Consider the following 16,001-nt stretch of genomic DNA (forward strand, 5'->3'; position numbering starts at 1 on the left):
GGGGGCCTCAATTCCTTGCCACAGAGACTTCTCCATAGAAGCTTAGTGTTCTAACAACATGGCATAGCTTCCCCCAAAGTGTGTGATGCAAAAGAACACAATGACTTTTTCCTTTATAATTTAAGCTTAAATTTTACACTTCACTGTTTTCACGATACCCTATTTGTTATACAAGTCAGCCCTAACTGTTCAGTGTGGGAGTGGACTATAGGGCTTGAAAACCAGGAAACAGAGATCACTGGGCCAGAAACACTTGCCCTTGATTTTAAACATCAAGAAACTGAAGCTTAGATGGGCTAAGTAATGTTTTATTGGTACCATGGCTGGTAAAGCATAGCTCCACTAACTCTTGATTCCAGAGTCACTGGCTCTAAAATACTGACTTGAGTACCAACTTTAAAATAATTATATATCCTCTATCAAACAGTGAAGCTAAGGTTCAAAGGAACCATAAATTTCTCTTCCCATTTTTAGAGCCAGGTGCGAATTGATCTTCAAACTCTTCAGTAAGAAAATCAGGACTCAGAGAAGTAAGTCATGCTCAGGTCACACAGCATCCCAGTCAACACAAGGAGGCACCTCCAGGGTAGGGAAGGCAGACAGCTAGGCCAGAAAAGCCATTTCACCCTCCTGTAGAAGAAAACTCTTAGCCTATAAACCAATAAACATTATGAAACCATGACATTTTCTCACGTTCTCTGCCAGAGAAAGCACTGAGTCTGTTAACTATAAATCTCCATTTTGTTTCCAGTTCATTTTTATCTCTAATGATCTAGAAATAGAATTTTCATAAGGATTTGGAAGCAAGACAAAAAAGTAATGCAATTTCCTTGGTGACAGAGGAGAAATGGCAACTGGCCCTAAGTTCTCTGAGAAGCTAAGCAACATAATGGTAATATTTTATCTCTCAGAACAGTTTTGTTTGACTTCAGAAACTCTGAACCCTTTAGTGTGTAGGTTCAGGCAAGAGAACTATTAGTTTCTATCTTCCAAGTGAAAGTTAATAAAATATAGAGTGTTCTATAATCTCAAGCTGATTGTATATAGTTTCCTTGAATTCACTGGAATGCATATTATGATGAATTGATTTAATGGCTGCAAACTCTATATGCAAATTAAACATGAAGTATATATAAACTAGTATTTCTAGCATAGTTACTGATATCATGAACTATAAAATAAGACAGCCATGACCTTGGGCAAGTTACATTTGTTTTTAACCTGTCTCCTCATCTAAAAATTGGGATAATAATTGTTTCTACTTTATGAGATTGTGATGAGGATTAAAGAAATCATGTGTACAATGTGTTTTGCATAATGTCTGGTTCCCGTCAAGTACCCACTAAATGATGATATGTATTTCTACTTTATTAATACATGTTGGTAATGCTTAGAAAGAGACATTGTTTTATGAAGTTCTGTTTTATATTAATTCAACACACTAGCATTTTAGTCACTGTCTTTTCGTGAAAATACTTCTAATTATTTATCCTAGATATAGCTAATGACATATTCAGGAATACATGTTCATTATAGGACTCTTGAAACTACATAAATGCATCTAGGCATTAAAATAACCCATGGCATTCGTGATCAAACAATGAATTTCTTTGTAAGCTAACATGCATACATCTTCCCAGGCTTTAAAGAGGAACTGCCCTCTCTTTAAAGAGAAATTCACATACTTAGTATTTTATTGAATCAAATATTACAGTACTGTCCTATAAACAGCCTTTTTCACTTCTTATATAATGAGCACTTTCCAACATAATACATAATCTTTGAACATTATTGCTAATAACCACTAGGATTTTAGAGGTGGACACACCACTGTTTATCTAACTGTCCCCTTCACTTTGGCACATGCACAATGTTTTGTGCACTTCCCTTTCTCAACCCAGCATGGAGAGAAACCAGCTTCTGTTCTTGACAGCAGATGACAACCCATGAACCACATTTGTCCTAAACATAGTTTGTCATACCTAGTGCATTTATCATAGTAAGTGTCCCAATGGCTCTTATTTGCTTTCCTCTAAAATCACTAGTCAGTGGCAATTTCTACAATGTTTTTAAAAGCAGAGGAAGAGCAATGATTTTAAAATAAGCATATATTAGATTATTTTATGATTCATAAAGAGACCATATTATTTGAAATGGGACATAAATTCTGCAGTACAGTCTTAGCAACTTATTTAAAAGTATGATATGTGATATTTGGAAAAATTTTTAAGTAGTGGATTTTAGTTTTAAAATGATGTTGCTTAATAACTGAAAATACCAAAGTACATACTCGATAATTTAAATGTGAAGATATTCATTATAAATATTTAAGAAAAACATTACACCCTTGGAGTTGTGTCTAGCACTATTAAGAAGAAATATGTCATTATGCTTTAATTCACACCCTGTTGTATTTTATTAATTATCCTATAACCCAAACTGGGGGTAGGGAAACACCTTACTCAATATCTTTGGTTGAGATCAATGAAAAATATAATCCACAACCTTTTAATAATATCCAATTACAGTTGACCCTTGAACAATGCTAGGGTTAGGGCACCACCCCCCAACCCCCAGCCCTATGTAGCTGAAAGTTCACATATAATTTTTAACTCTACATTCTGCCCTTCACTTCTGGGAATTTGACCAACAGTTGGAAACCATGGCTGGAAATGCAAAAACATTCTAGATCTGTGGTTGATTGAACCCACAGATACAAAACCTGTGGAAATGAAGGGCTGACTATAAATTCATATAAGTGGATTGACACAATTCAAACCAGTGCTGTTCACAGGTCAATTGTACTTTCCAGGAACTACATTTAAAATGAAATAAAGGCTCATAAAAGAAGATGGTGATTCAAAATATAATTATTTACTTAAGGGAAGAATTTTTCCAAGAAGATATGGAAAACAAACAAAAATAATTTACTAGGAGGCTTATTAAAAATCATGTTTTATTAGTATAATTGATCTGTGATAACATAAAAAGAGTATCAGTATCAAAGTTTAAAAATAATGGAATACAATTAAGAAAAATAATAGTAACAATAATAAAAATAATGGCTGAGTTTAAAAAAAGATTTTATTTATTTATTTTTAGAGAGAAGGGAAGAGAAGGAGAAAGAGAGGGAGAGAAAGATCAATATATGAGAGAATTGAAACAGTGAGCTTTCAGATTGCAAGCTGACACTCAGTCCACTGAGCCACACCAGTCAGGGCAGCTAACATTTCCTTGAAACTTCCTATGTATCACTTTTCCAAGTCCTACAAGCCTGTACATTTATTTAATTCTAACTCCAACAGCATAAGGTGTATCCTCCTATTATTGCATTTTACCCATCAGGAAACTAAGGCACAGAGATTTGGAAACTTGATCAAAGTCACTCAGCCAATAGTGGCAGAGACTGCTGGGCTAACCAACTCCAGGGCCTCCCATTATCAATCACAGGCAAACCAGGATCGAACATAATCAGATATTATATTCCAAAGGCTTTAAGAAAAGGAAGAAAATTTATCCATGTGGATAATGAAGAAAATATCCATACTTTGGTCAATACCTGCCCCTTCCTTTTTTGTGCCTTAAACATGGTTTATTGGCTCTGACTAGTGTGGTTCAGTTGGTTGGATAATGTCCAGCCAGGAGAAAAGTCACTAGTTCAATTCTCAGTCAGGAACTATGCCTAGGTTGCAGGTTTGGTTCCCAGTCAGGGTGCATGCAGGAGGCAATCAATTGATGTTTCTCTCCCTTGTCAATGCTTCTCTCCTCATTTTCCCTTCCTTCTCCTCTCTCTAAAAATAAATAAATAAATTTAAAAAATACTTTATTGATTGTCTTTCCTGAGGTCATGGTCATTGAGTAATTAGAATCATTTTATAAATAATGGTTTCAGTTTTATAGAATAATTGAAGCTTCATTATGTAAGACATGGAGGATAAATTACTTTTCCTGGGGAAATTTTCATTCAAAAATTTTCTCTAGGGTTTCTTCTCATGTAATTTATGTCTATTCTTAACTTAGAGAAATTTGTAAAAAAAAAATTATTACAACTACCAATCATTAGAGGGTTTTGTTGTTGTTGTTGTTGTTGTTGTTGTTCATGGTACATTTTAGTATCAATCTGATTAAGAGGAATCTCCCCACATAAGTTCATAGACCTTTCTTTATCATTCAGTGTAAATTATGACCATTTTAATGACTCTGATTGTTAGCAAACTTTACTTGTTTACTGGGTTACCAGCCAGAGGAAACAACCAAAAGGGACCAGCTAACAGCACAGAACTTCCTAATTTTCACACGTGTGGAAACCTCAGATTTTTGTTTTTAACTATTAGGGCACAGTCAGCATAATGAAAAAATCATGTTGGCTATTTCTGTGAAGGAAAAAAAAGCAATATATCAAGATACTTTGCTCCATATTCATCATACTTAGTCTCCAGGATCAGAGCAAAAAAAGGGGAGGGGGGGCAGAAAAAAAGATACACAAGACTCAACCCAGGAAGACAAACAGACTTACAGGGAAGTACAGACAGACAGAGAGTGCCATAGAGGGATATGGGAAGGAGAGCTCAGAAAGAAAAGTAATAGCTCTGACTGGCGTAGCTCAGTGGATCGAGCACAGGCCTGCGAACCAGAGGATCGCAGTTCGATTCCCAGTCAGAGCATATGCCTGGGTTGCAGGCCAGTTCCCTGCAGGCCAACTCCCAGCACGGGATGCATGAAAGGCAACCATACATTGATGTCTCTCTCCCTCTCTCCTTCCCCTCTAAAGATAAATAAATAAATAAAATTTAAAGAAAGAAAAGTAATAATAGAGATATAAGAGAATACACACTTAGAAGGAATACTAAGACATCTATCCACAGAACTGTTTCACTCATTTTACCAAACAACTGTTTGTATTCAGTCTCACAGTTTACAACTAAATTTAACTAAATACATCTATTTAGTAGATTTAGACTTTAACTTTTTTGTGTGTTTCATTATATAGATTCCAGAGCCATAATCTGCAAAAATTGCTTCTGGAGATTGCTCTTTTGGAAAATACATGGTAAAATTTTCCTGACCACATACAATCATATTCCTCAGAGAGGTATAGTTTAGTGGAGAAAAAGTTCTGAAAGTTGGAGGAAACTTAAAATTCAGCAACCGTCCTCAGTCACAAAATATATATGATAAATATGGCATGTTACAGCCCTTTCTTTGTCTTCCAAAAAATGGTAGTATATTCAAGGTTCTGAGAAGTTCTACAGACAAGAAAGCTGTTAGACTTTTACGCAGTATCTCCCAGACATTTTCTGTTTACATTTCTAAAATTTTATTTTACAATTACAGTTTATTTTCAATATTATTTTGTGTTCATTTCAGTTGTACAGCCTAGTGATTAGACAATCAGATATTTTATAAAGTGGTCCCCCTGATATTTCAGGTACACATTTTTGATGATGGAACCTTTTTTCTATGTAATATTCACATCCTGCAGACCCAGTGTTCTGTGAATTACTTTTGGACCACGCTGGTGTAGACTACATGAACTACATTTTTGTTTTTGTCTCTCAGAACTTTTTTAAGGTCTTCCAAGACTGACTGATAATTACTATGCCAATGGATCAATGTTTTCTTCCTAAGACTGGCTGACAAGGACTACTGTGTGCGTTGTGATAGTAATGTGATTTATAATGTCTCAATGACATGTCAGATTCAACTGTAGCTTGGAAATCATCTAAAGACCTTCCAGAGAAAACATAATATGAAAAATCTTAAGCCCTTCCAGATATTAAACATTTGAGGAGACAAGGAAAGTGACCTGTTTGGTGTCTGCCATCTGTTATTTGATGTTCCCACACAGTGAAATACCAGATAATGAATTGCTGTGGCGGGTCCAGGACAAATGCCACAGCAGTGCTCTTTCCTTGATCCCTTCATACCTTCTTTCCTTGTTCTCCCAAGGAAGATTCTAGTTTGTCTAGTAGGTGAATGTTCACCTTAACTGGCTTTATCAGGAGGCATTTCTGAAAGGAGATCCCATTGTTCTTATCAGAAGAGATTCTTCTATAACATCCTCAGTAAAATGGTGGCATTTTTCCGATATAATTTTGGAAGTATATATGAATTTTCTTTTGCTCCCTTATTTGACACCTAACACTGGCTAGGTATGTGAGGGATCCAAGTTTGTGTTAGTAAGAGAAATGAGGAAGGATGTACAAAAAATGATGACAGAACAGTCATCCTGTCCAATAAAAGTCATCTCTGTATTTGTTCCTTCTCATAATAAAGAGAGCAAGAATCCAGTCTTCCACTATTCCCCTATCTCTAAGAATGTCGTTTTTTTCTTTAGTTTAGAGAACAGTTGCCAACAAACAGCCCACTAGCAGACACCATCCCCAGACCTATTCCTTGGGTCAGCAGAGTGATGAAAAATTGACTTCGAATGCCTCTGGATGGGACAATTCAGTCCCCACAGACCTCACCCCTCTGTATAATCACACATTGATGTTACCCAACTGAGTCCTGAAGACAGTGGGATGTAAGGCTCTGGCTCACAGAGATTTTTCCCCCACTGTAAGCAAACATAGGACTGACTACCTGCAGCTACAAAAGCCAATACTTCAGAGGCAGGTGCAGATATAAACAAAAGTGGTTTATTTTCAGGTGTTGGCCACCTGGAAGATGGAAGACTTGTGTCTCAAAGCCCATCTCCTAGAAAGATGGACTTACATCTCAGAGCCCATTTCTACCTCTCAGTGGAAGCAGAAGTATTTATAATGAGGGAGAGGGGAACAGAACTAGGAGGTCAAAGGAGAGGGTTGAAAGGTTCCCTATGAAGTTTTCTATGCACAGACGAGCACAGTCCATTCTGATAAAGCAAGTGATGGTCCAGTGTGCCTGACTTCATGTTGTCCTGACTTCATGTTGTCCTGACTTCATGTCAGCAAATCTCCCAGAGGCTGGGATGCCTGAAGGTGAGAGTTTGTATCTTTTGAAGTTAGTTCCTGGGATTTCTATACAAACATGCTCTTTATCTACAAGCTACATACTAATCAGAGTCAGCACTTACAGAAACAGTGTCAAAAGAATGGTGGGCTGGGTTACAATTTCTCATTACAAGTTTCTACTGTTATACTACTATTCTCAAGTTAATAAGCAAATTAATTTTTGTGAAAAATTTATATGGTATAAAAATAATATATGTAACATGATATAAAGAGAAATGCATGTATACAAAAATAGCTAAGAAAATGTAAAAATATCAGAAGTCCCCCTTTTTCTACTTCCACACCAATACTCTCATATCTTAATTACCAGAAGGAACAACCACTACCATATTTCTGTGTATCTTACAGAAAATACCTATACACATGCAAGCCTATAGATGCCCACACATCAACTTTGTAAATCAAATTGGTGTCATTTTATATCAAATAGTCTGAACTTATTTTCTTTTGTTTTTTGTTTGTTTTTAGTATAAGGAAATGTTTCAAGTAGTTCCCTCATTCAGTGAACGGCTGTTAAACATGGAGAAAATGCTCAACACCACTCAACTGAAGAGATGTAAATTAAATACTAAAATGCAGTGTTTCATCAATTTAATAGGCAGAGATAAGAGGTTTGGTAATCCCTAGTATTAAGGAGGGAAGGGAGAAAAATTACATGTAAGTCATACTGAGTGATAAATGGCTTACAAACTCAATTATGTAATCACTTTATTTGGTTCACTGAAAAAGAAGATAAATACAAAATTTTTAATGAGACTGGATATTTGGGGAACATAATATAAATTACATGCATTATATCTACTTGCAATGACTTTATATAGCACCAGTTATTGGACATATAATTCTTTACATTCCTCAACAGCATCACGTTAATTAATCTCAATATCATCTAAGAATTCCAAGAATTTTTTATGTCATTTCAGTGGAAAAACTGTATGTTAAAGCATATTTAGTGCACATACTTGGGCCTAACTAAATACATCAAGTTCCACCATAAGCGCATCTGTGTAGCCACTTGGGAGGTACAAATTTCTCTGCACAAATGTTTGTCATGGCGTGTTTTTCATGTGTGTGTATGTGTGATCATGCCACAGCACACACAAACCTTGTCACTTATCTAGCCAGAGTGTACTTGGTTACAATAATTCTAAACTCATCAACAAAAAAATGTCCCTAAAGTAGCTCCAAAGTCATTGGTTGCCATTTATTTCCAAGGAGCTCAGTGTTTTCAAAGACCTGTTCTTGTTTGATCTGAGAGCACTTTTATTCAATTCTTTTTTTTATTCAGAAAGGGGGTAAATGTTATTCTAAATCTAAGGATTCAGCTCCCCATCCCTCTATCTGGACTCCAGCCTAGATTAGAAAAGATTTCAGGGTCCTGTGCTTTTCCTATGAGTAAGGAACAAGGCTTCTGAACTATTTCATACTTCTAGGAAAATCTATAACCCTGTCCTTCTGCAATAGCACTGGAAGCTGCTGAGGATATCAGTACATTTCTATGTGGAAGATTCTGATAATTCATCTAGGGAGTGGTGAAATTATGTCCCCTTTTGAGGCCTATGTAGAAAGTTATAAGGTTGAATATTATTTTGTAAAACTAATGGTGTGTTTCTTCATCCTCTCAAGATCCTTGAATTTTTGAGGGTCTATTTCAAGCCAAAGCAATGAAACATGAATCACCCACTAACCAAAAAACAGAGTCCCAAATATTTGATATTTAAGTTCTAAAGCCATTTAAAGACTTAGACATAAATTTGAAGAATTTCTTTTTCCTACTTGCAAACTCATATTAGTCACAGCATCCATATTGATGCTGCAAACTGAGGGAGGATGATAAAGAAAGGACCTCATGAGTAGGAGAAGTGTGGTCCACTGGAGCAAAGGCTATCTTCCACCATTATCAGAGAGATGTGTCAACTCTTCTAGACCCACACCTCCCCATCTGCCAGCCAAGAGAGCACTATATATTATAGCCTGACACACCCTCTTCATGTTCTTTTGGTTGCCTTCCATTAGACCATCTGTAAACAGCATATAGCATATGGCTCACTGATTGTCCAACAGAGATCATAACCACCATTGTCTTGAGGCCTCCTTAACACTCCATTCTGAATAGATGACTCTAAACACTGTGAAACTCAGGAAGCAAGAGGAGAGCCCTGGACTCCAGGGGAGACCTGGGTGGGATGGGCATAGAAAGAAAATTTTATGTACCAATTACACAGAACAGATGGATTTAAGATCTCCAACTGACCTAGGACATTGGTGGAATATTCTCACTATCCCTAACCTACCTATTTCACTTATAATCCCTAATGTTATTTGACATTTTCATTATTGCATTATTTAAAAATTTTAATGATAAGATGCAATGGACTAAATTCTAATGTCAACTAATATTACTTAGGCTGGTAAAATGACCAAGTGGTTAAAAAGCTACTCACTCAAAGGAGGGTCACATCCCTTCAAATTTAGAATTGCCTACACAAGCCAACTTAAAAGTTGTCATTCATGATCTCCTTTGTTACTATAAAATAATTTTGCTTTATGATTAATGCTCTTCTCATCAACATTCCTCAGGATGCAAGAAACCTAAATTTTCTCAATAGTGGCTCAAGTGAAAAGAGAAGTTATTGTGAGAATATATTAGGGTCACAAAATACAGGAGCAGTGATTTCTCAGAGCAGGCTTCTAGGCAGCTGAAACTGACCCAGGCCATGTGTGTTCACTATGGCTCTGTCTCACATACAATGCCACCTTTCATCTTAGGTTCTTATCTCTAGATGTCTGCCTCACTCTCTTTTCTCTATAAACTGAGAGGATTAAGTCTGTCCACGTCAGCTGGCAATGGTCTTCCCAACTGTATGGGACACTAGATAAAGTACAATGTTAAAACTGCTCATTGTGCTGGTTTATAATTATTAAGCCCTTACTATGTGCTGACTTTGTGTATTGTACGTATTATTACTTCAGGGCATTTTTTACAACAGCAGCCTGATAAGGCAGGTACTATTAATATCCCATTTTTTAGAGGAGGAATCTTATGGCTTAGAGAGGTTTTTTTTTTTTTTTTGAGAACATAGTAACAGTATATCTGGGACCCCCATATGAGGAACTTCTAAACATGATGGGTAGAAGATAGCATCAGAAGCATGTCTAGGAAAGGTTCAGAGAATCTGTTCACTTTTTGTGTTGCCTTCTTTGCAGAAGGACAACACCATTCAGGTATGCTAGACTCTTACTTAAGCATCCCCTTCAGCACACATGCCATCATCATCCATGTCCCATATAGTTCAAACCATCCAATCTCCCACTGTCTCCTAATTCTAATACTTCAATAATCTAGACTCTTATTTAATTAAAATGTGGCCTCGGCACCTGATCTGGCTCTGACTTTGTTTCCCAACGTGTATCACTAACTCCAGAGGTCCTCCCTCAACCTACCATGCATAAAGCTAATATATGCCCTCCTCTGCATCTCAGCAACACTCTGGACAGCATTTATCATAACTTGCCAAAAGTACTATAATATTTTGTTGACTTATCTTTTTTGCTAAGGAGACTTGTCCATTTATTCACTTATTCAACAATTATTTTCAGGGAGCTGACTGTGTACCAGAAATTATGTCGTCGAACACTTGATCACGTGATAATGAGCAAAGATAGTCCCTTGTACTCATGGAGCCAACAATTCAGCAAGGCAGATATTAATCTAATTAGACATAAAGATATACAATTAGAAACTACACTTCAAAAAGAAAAGAACTCAGTCGTTGGAAAGAATATAATAACAGAATTTGAAGGAGGCTGGGAGGTGCAACTTCTGTGAAGAAGTGACAGGAATCTGAGATGTGAGGAATGACTCAAGCTAGCTGGTGAAGAACATTCCAGGAAGAACAGTTTGGGGAAAAGCTTTAGAGTTTGATTGAGAATTTGAGAGAAAGCCACTGTGGCTGAAACCCAAAGAATAATAAGATCATATGTCAGAGGCGGCTTAAAAGATTCTGGAGCCAAGTAATAGTGTGATTGAGCTGTGTATCTCCAGTTCCTAATACAGTTTTTATAACTCATGAGATATGCTAAAAATACTTTGAAAAAGCAGCAATGCAGATATCTGCTGTAAAAAAATGGATGGTAAGTTAACTTGGAATTTTATGAGTGAAGAGACAGTATTGAGAGTCCTCTACTCAGAAAAAACTTCCTGTCTGGTATCTGAAAATAGATCTCAAAGCATCATGCTAATGCTTCAGATGATGCCAAAGCAAAGCAAATCAAATTGCCTTTTTGATATTATTGCTTCCATATGCACTGTTAATCACATAGTTGATGTCTTCTGACCATCTCACGCTCTCTATGAGATGTGCTTGTTTTCTATTCAAAAACATCATCTTTTTTTAAATTTTTATTTTGTTTTAATTGTTGTTCAAGTACAGTTTTCTGTCTTTTACTCCCATCCTATCCAACTTCCCCCCAGCCCTCCCTACCTCTTTCCCATTCCCCACCCTAGTTTTTGTCCACGTGTCCTTTATACCTGTTGCTGTAAACCCTTCCCCTTTTCCTCTGAAATTCCACCCCCTCTCCCCTCTGGTCACTGTCAGCTTATTCTCTACTTCAGTGTCTTTGGTTCTAGTTTGCTTGTTTGTTTGTTTTGTTGTTTATCTTCTTGTTAAAGGTGAGATCATATGGTATTTGTCTTTCACCGCTTGGCTTATTTCACTCAGCATAATGCTTTCCAGTTTCATCCATGCTCTTGCAAAGGGTTCTAATGCCAGTGCAAGTAAGAGAAAGCACTCATTTTTCAGGTGCCTGTTGGCACATTCACAAGCATCTCTGAGACTGAAAGATATCATATGGATGATGGGTTTTAGAAAGANTTTGTTTTAATTGTTGTTCAAGTACAGTTTTCTGTCTTTTACTCCCATCCTATCCAACTTCCCCCCAGCCCTCCCTACCTCTTTCCCATTCCCCACCCTAGTTTTTGTCCACGTGTCCTTTATACCTGTTGCTGTAAACCCTTCCCCTTTTCCTCTGAAATTCCACCCCTTCTCCCCTCTGGTCACTGTCAGCTTATTCTCTACTTCAGTGTCTTTGGTTCTAGTTTGCTTATTTGTTTGTTTTGTTGTTTATCTTCTTGTTAAAGGTGAGATCATATGGTATTTGTCTTTCACTGCTTGGCTTATTTCACTCAGCATAATGCTTTCCAGTTTCATCCATGCTCTTGCAAAGGTTCTAATGCCAGTGCAAGTAAGAGAAAGCACTCATTTTTCAGGTGTCTGTTGGCACATTCACAAGCATCTCTGAGACTGAAAGATCTCATATGGATGATGGGTTTTAGAAAGAAACAAAGAGGGTGTATTTTATTGAAGATTAGGTACAAATTGGCTTGCCTCTTGCTTTGGTCTTCTCTCAGTCTTTATGTGAGGGCTGCCTGTGAGGGCTGCCATTTCTCTTCTTACTACAGACACTCTCTGGGGGTAACTTTACTCATTTATTTTCATGGTTTAAGAGCCAAACACCTCCTATTGAACTTAACCTTTACTCCAAACTCCACACCCTTGGTTCAGGTTAGTATTGGGCATCTCAGTTTTGATTTCTCAAAGAACACATAGTTCAGTATCCTCTAAATGGAGCACACATTTTTACCATCCTTGCTACTCAGGCATGATTCCCACATCAGTGAATGTCACTTGCACAGCAATGAACTGAATGTTTGTGTTCCCTCAAAATATATATGGTGAGACTCTAACCCGTAGGTGATAGCACTAGGAGGGTCATTTGGGGAGTTTTAAGGTCATGAGGATGGAACTCTTACAAATGTGATTAGTGCCCTTGTGAAGAGACCCAGAGAGCTCCCTCACCCCTCTGTCATTTGAGGATACAATGGCAAGTCAGCAGTCTATAGTTAGTAAGAGCCTTGACCAGGACCTGGATGGTTTCAGTGTCCAGGACTGTGAGAAATAAAGTTTGACCCTTTGTAAGACACTCAGTCTATGGTGATTTGTTATAGTGACCTGAAAGGGCTAAGACATACAACTACTCCTTATTCCAGCCAGCCTCTTGTGAAACACCTTTGCCTCTTATCACTCCCTGGTGGCCCACATATGTTCTATCAATAGATGTCTTTGATTCTGCAGCCCAAACATCTCTCTAATCTTTTCTATTTTTTTTATCCCCTACCTCCAACAACCAAGCTCAAGCCATCGTAATCCCTGTGTTTATTCTGAAAAACCTCCTTTCTTATTGCCTGAAGTCTTTATCATATGTGGCCCCCAGAAACTAATGTAAGTCCTCTGGATGTTTGCTACTGGTATGTTTTGTTCTTCCTTTCTTGCAACATAGTTATCACTTTCAATTACATCCTGATAGTGTTTTCGCTGCTGTATAACAGATGCTACACGAAGGTCTCGCCTCAGTATCCAACACAACACGAGGTGCAGATGCTCAAATATTTCATATCTTTTGCACTTAAGTGGTGACATTAGACAAATTTGCATTCCAATCTCAGCTTTAGTATGATCCTAACCCTCAGTATCCACTTCTGAAAAACAGAGATTATAAGAAAACAACTTCACAGTGTGATCATGAAGACAATTTGAAGAAATGCATGTGGAATACAATGCAGAATTAGTTCTTAATAAATATTAGCTCTCATAGTTTAGAGGACTTATATGAGATTAAGATTTGGTGGACCATCTCTGAGGCTCTCTACATGTCACATGGAGAAAAAAAAAAAAAACACAGTAACAGCTCCCAAACTTACACATGAGCATGTGTTATTTAAGGTAACAGGATATTCTCGTGGCTTAAGTATACTACAAGTTCAGTGAAATAGCACACTCTAATTTTCCTGTGGTGAAAGCAGATGAAAGATGATATCCTTTTACTGGGTGGAACCAATCAAAAAAACAGGTGCTAGTCTACGGCCATACCACCCTGAACGCGCCCGATCTCGTCTGATCTCGGAAGCTAAGCAGGGTCGGGCCTGGTTAGTACTTGGATGGGAAAACAGGTGCTTTTTAACTTTGTGTAGGGAATAATAATCACTATCAATAAAACTAAATTAGTGATTAATTCTTTTAAGCATCTATACTATATAAAATAAACAAACTTAAGTTTTTATGTTTATCACTTTTGAGTTGAGGGTGTTGTGTGCTGTGGTAACATGTAGCTGATATGGACTAAGTTAGGTTTATAGCAGTTAAAGTACTCTGTATCCTCTTCTAGCTATGAGTTTATTACAAGCAAGACTCACTAGAAGATAATATAATATTCTCAGCTGCTAATTACAAGAAACAAAGTATAAAGAATCCAACCATAGAAATTCATCAGATTCTGCACTTCAAATGTAGAGCATGTTAGGGAGGTTACTATTACTTTCACTTTCCTTGTGTTCATATGCTAAAATTTTTATCCCATTTTAATGCAAACATAGAAGGAGTTCTCACACAGAAGTGTGTCACATCCTGCTTGTTACTTACATTTTCCATGGAGACAAAATATATATGGATGAGTTTATATGGAACTTCTGGTCAAAAGTGGAATGATTCAATATACTCAATGACTTTTCAGATGGGAAATTCCACAAATGGCCTCACCAACCTACAGACTGACTAAAAGGATTTTGGTATCTCTCTTTTAGAGCTAACACCCTTTGTCTAAAACCTGTCATTTTTTAGACTTTTATCTCGCCGAATCTGTAGAATTCAAGAGAAATATGTGTAATGCTACTTCCTATCTAAACTGAAAATGGTACATAAAATGACCTAAAAATGCCCAAATCAGAAAATTCATTCCCCAAATACTGGCCCATACTCTTTAATGCTGAGTATTAGATACAGAGTAGCCAAGACTACATGGTCCCCACTTTTAGTGATTATGAGGTCCAGGAGAGATGACAGGAAAATGAGTGATTCCAGAAATGTGGTGGAATTTGTGCTGTGAGAGGAATAGGGCAGGGTGCTCTGAGAGCAGGGGTGAGGGTGGCCCCTGGTGGGGAGAGATCCGGTGGCTTTCCCAGCAGAGTTGGCATCCACACTGAAAGCCTATATAATCAGCAACAAAAATAAGATTATAGAATGTCCGAGACAGAAGGGAACAGTATATGCAAACATCCAGGGTTAAGAAGGAACTGACAGCCATTCAGTGCGCTTGTATGGAGAAGAGCTGGGGTAGCTTTAGAAAAAGGTGAGACTGAAGTGGTCATGTGGGTGAGCACGAAGCATCCCGGTAACCATGGGCACTGCTGGGATTCTGTCTGGGAGCAATGGAATGGGGCACTGCAGGGTTTGGTGCCAATAAATAACATGACTTAATTTATCCCAGAGTATACCACTGCCTCACTAAGATACTTTTAAAACCCTCCTTCTGTTATAACTGCTGTTCGCTGTACTTTGATCCATATTCCTAACGAATAGAGAGAATAAGTCCAAGAACTGCCAGAAAGGATTTAGGTCAATTCTGATATTTAGGTCAGTGCCCAGACAGCAAAAGTATATTACAATTTTGTTGGCAACAACTCAGAGTGAAGATTATGCAAGAGAAAATACCTAAATGCCTCCCAGAAGAAATTCTAGCATCTAATTAGCTATACGATTGGAAAGCAAGCCCTGCATTGTGTATATTCAGAAGGTATAGGAAGCAGTTTCAAGGTTCTTCAGGGAAACTGTTGGTAATGTATCAGGATCGGTATGGCAAGCATAGAGTCAACTCCTCTAAATGAGAACAAGTGAGAATGGCTCGATTAAGGTATTTTAACCATGGAAAGAAGAGTCACTTCATGCTGGGTAGATTAAAGAGTACGGTGAATCTTCACCCAGCTGCACAGCAGCATCACCCAGGGATCTTCTTAAAAATATCAAGATGTTGAATGTGCCCCTAGGTATTTTCACTTAATTGGTCAAGGGTGGGCCTGGCATTTTCATTATTTAGAACTCCACAAGAAATACTAAAGTGTAACCAGATTTTAGAACCAAAGATGTGGTGCCCAAGAGCAAAAGCCCTGTCTGA

General features: G+C 37.5%; 1 protein-coding gene and 1 pseudogene across 2 annotated transcripts in view; both read left to right on the forward strand.

Moving 5' to 3' along the window:
* Positions 1–16,001, forward strand: part of TAFA1 (TAFA chemokine like family member 1) — a 597,419-nt gene that overhangs the window by 497,891 nt on the left and 83,527 nt on the right. The window lies entirely within an intron of this gene.
* Positions 13,911–14,016, forward strand: LOC118983693 (uncharacterized; annotated as a pseudogene).

This window comes from Sturnira hondurensis, unplaced genomic scaffold (genome assembly GCF_014824575.4).
Source record: "Sturnira hondurensis isolate 20B ecotype Veracruz unplaced genomic scaffold, ASM1482457v3 Scaffold0002840, whole genome shotgun sequence".
Lineage (NCBI taxonomy): Eukaryota > Metazoa > Chordata > Mammalia > Chiroptera > Phyllostomidae > Sturnira > Sturnira hondurensis.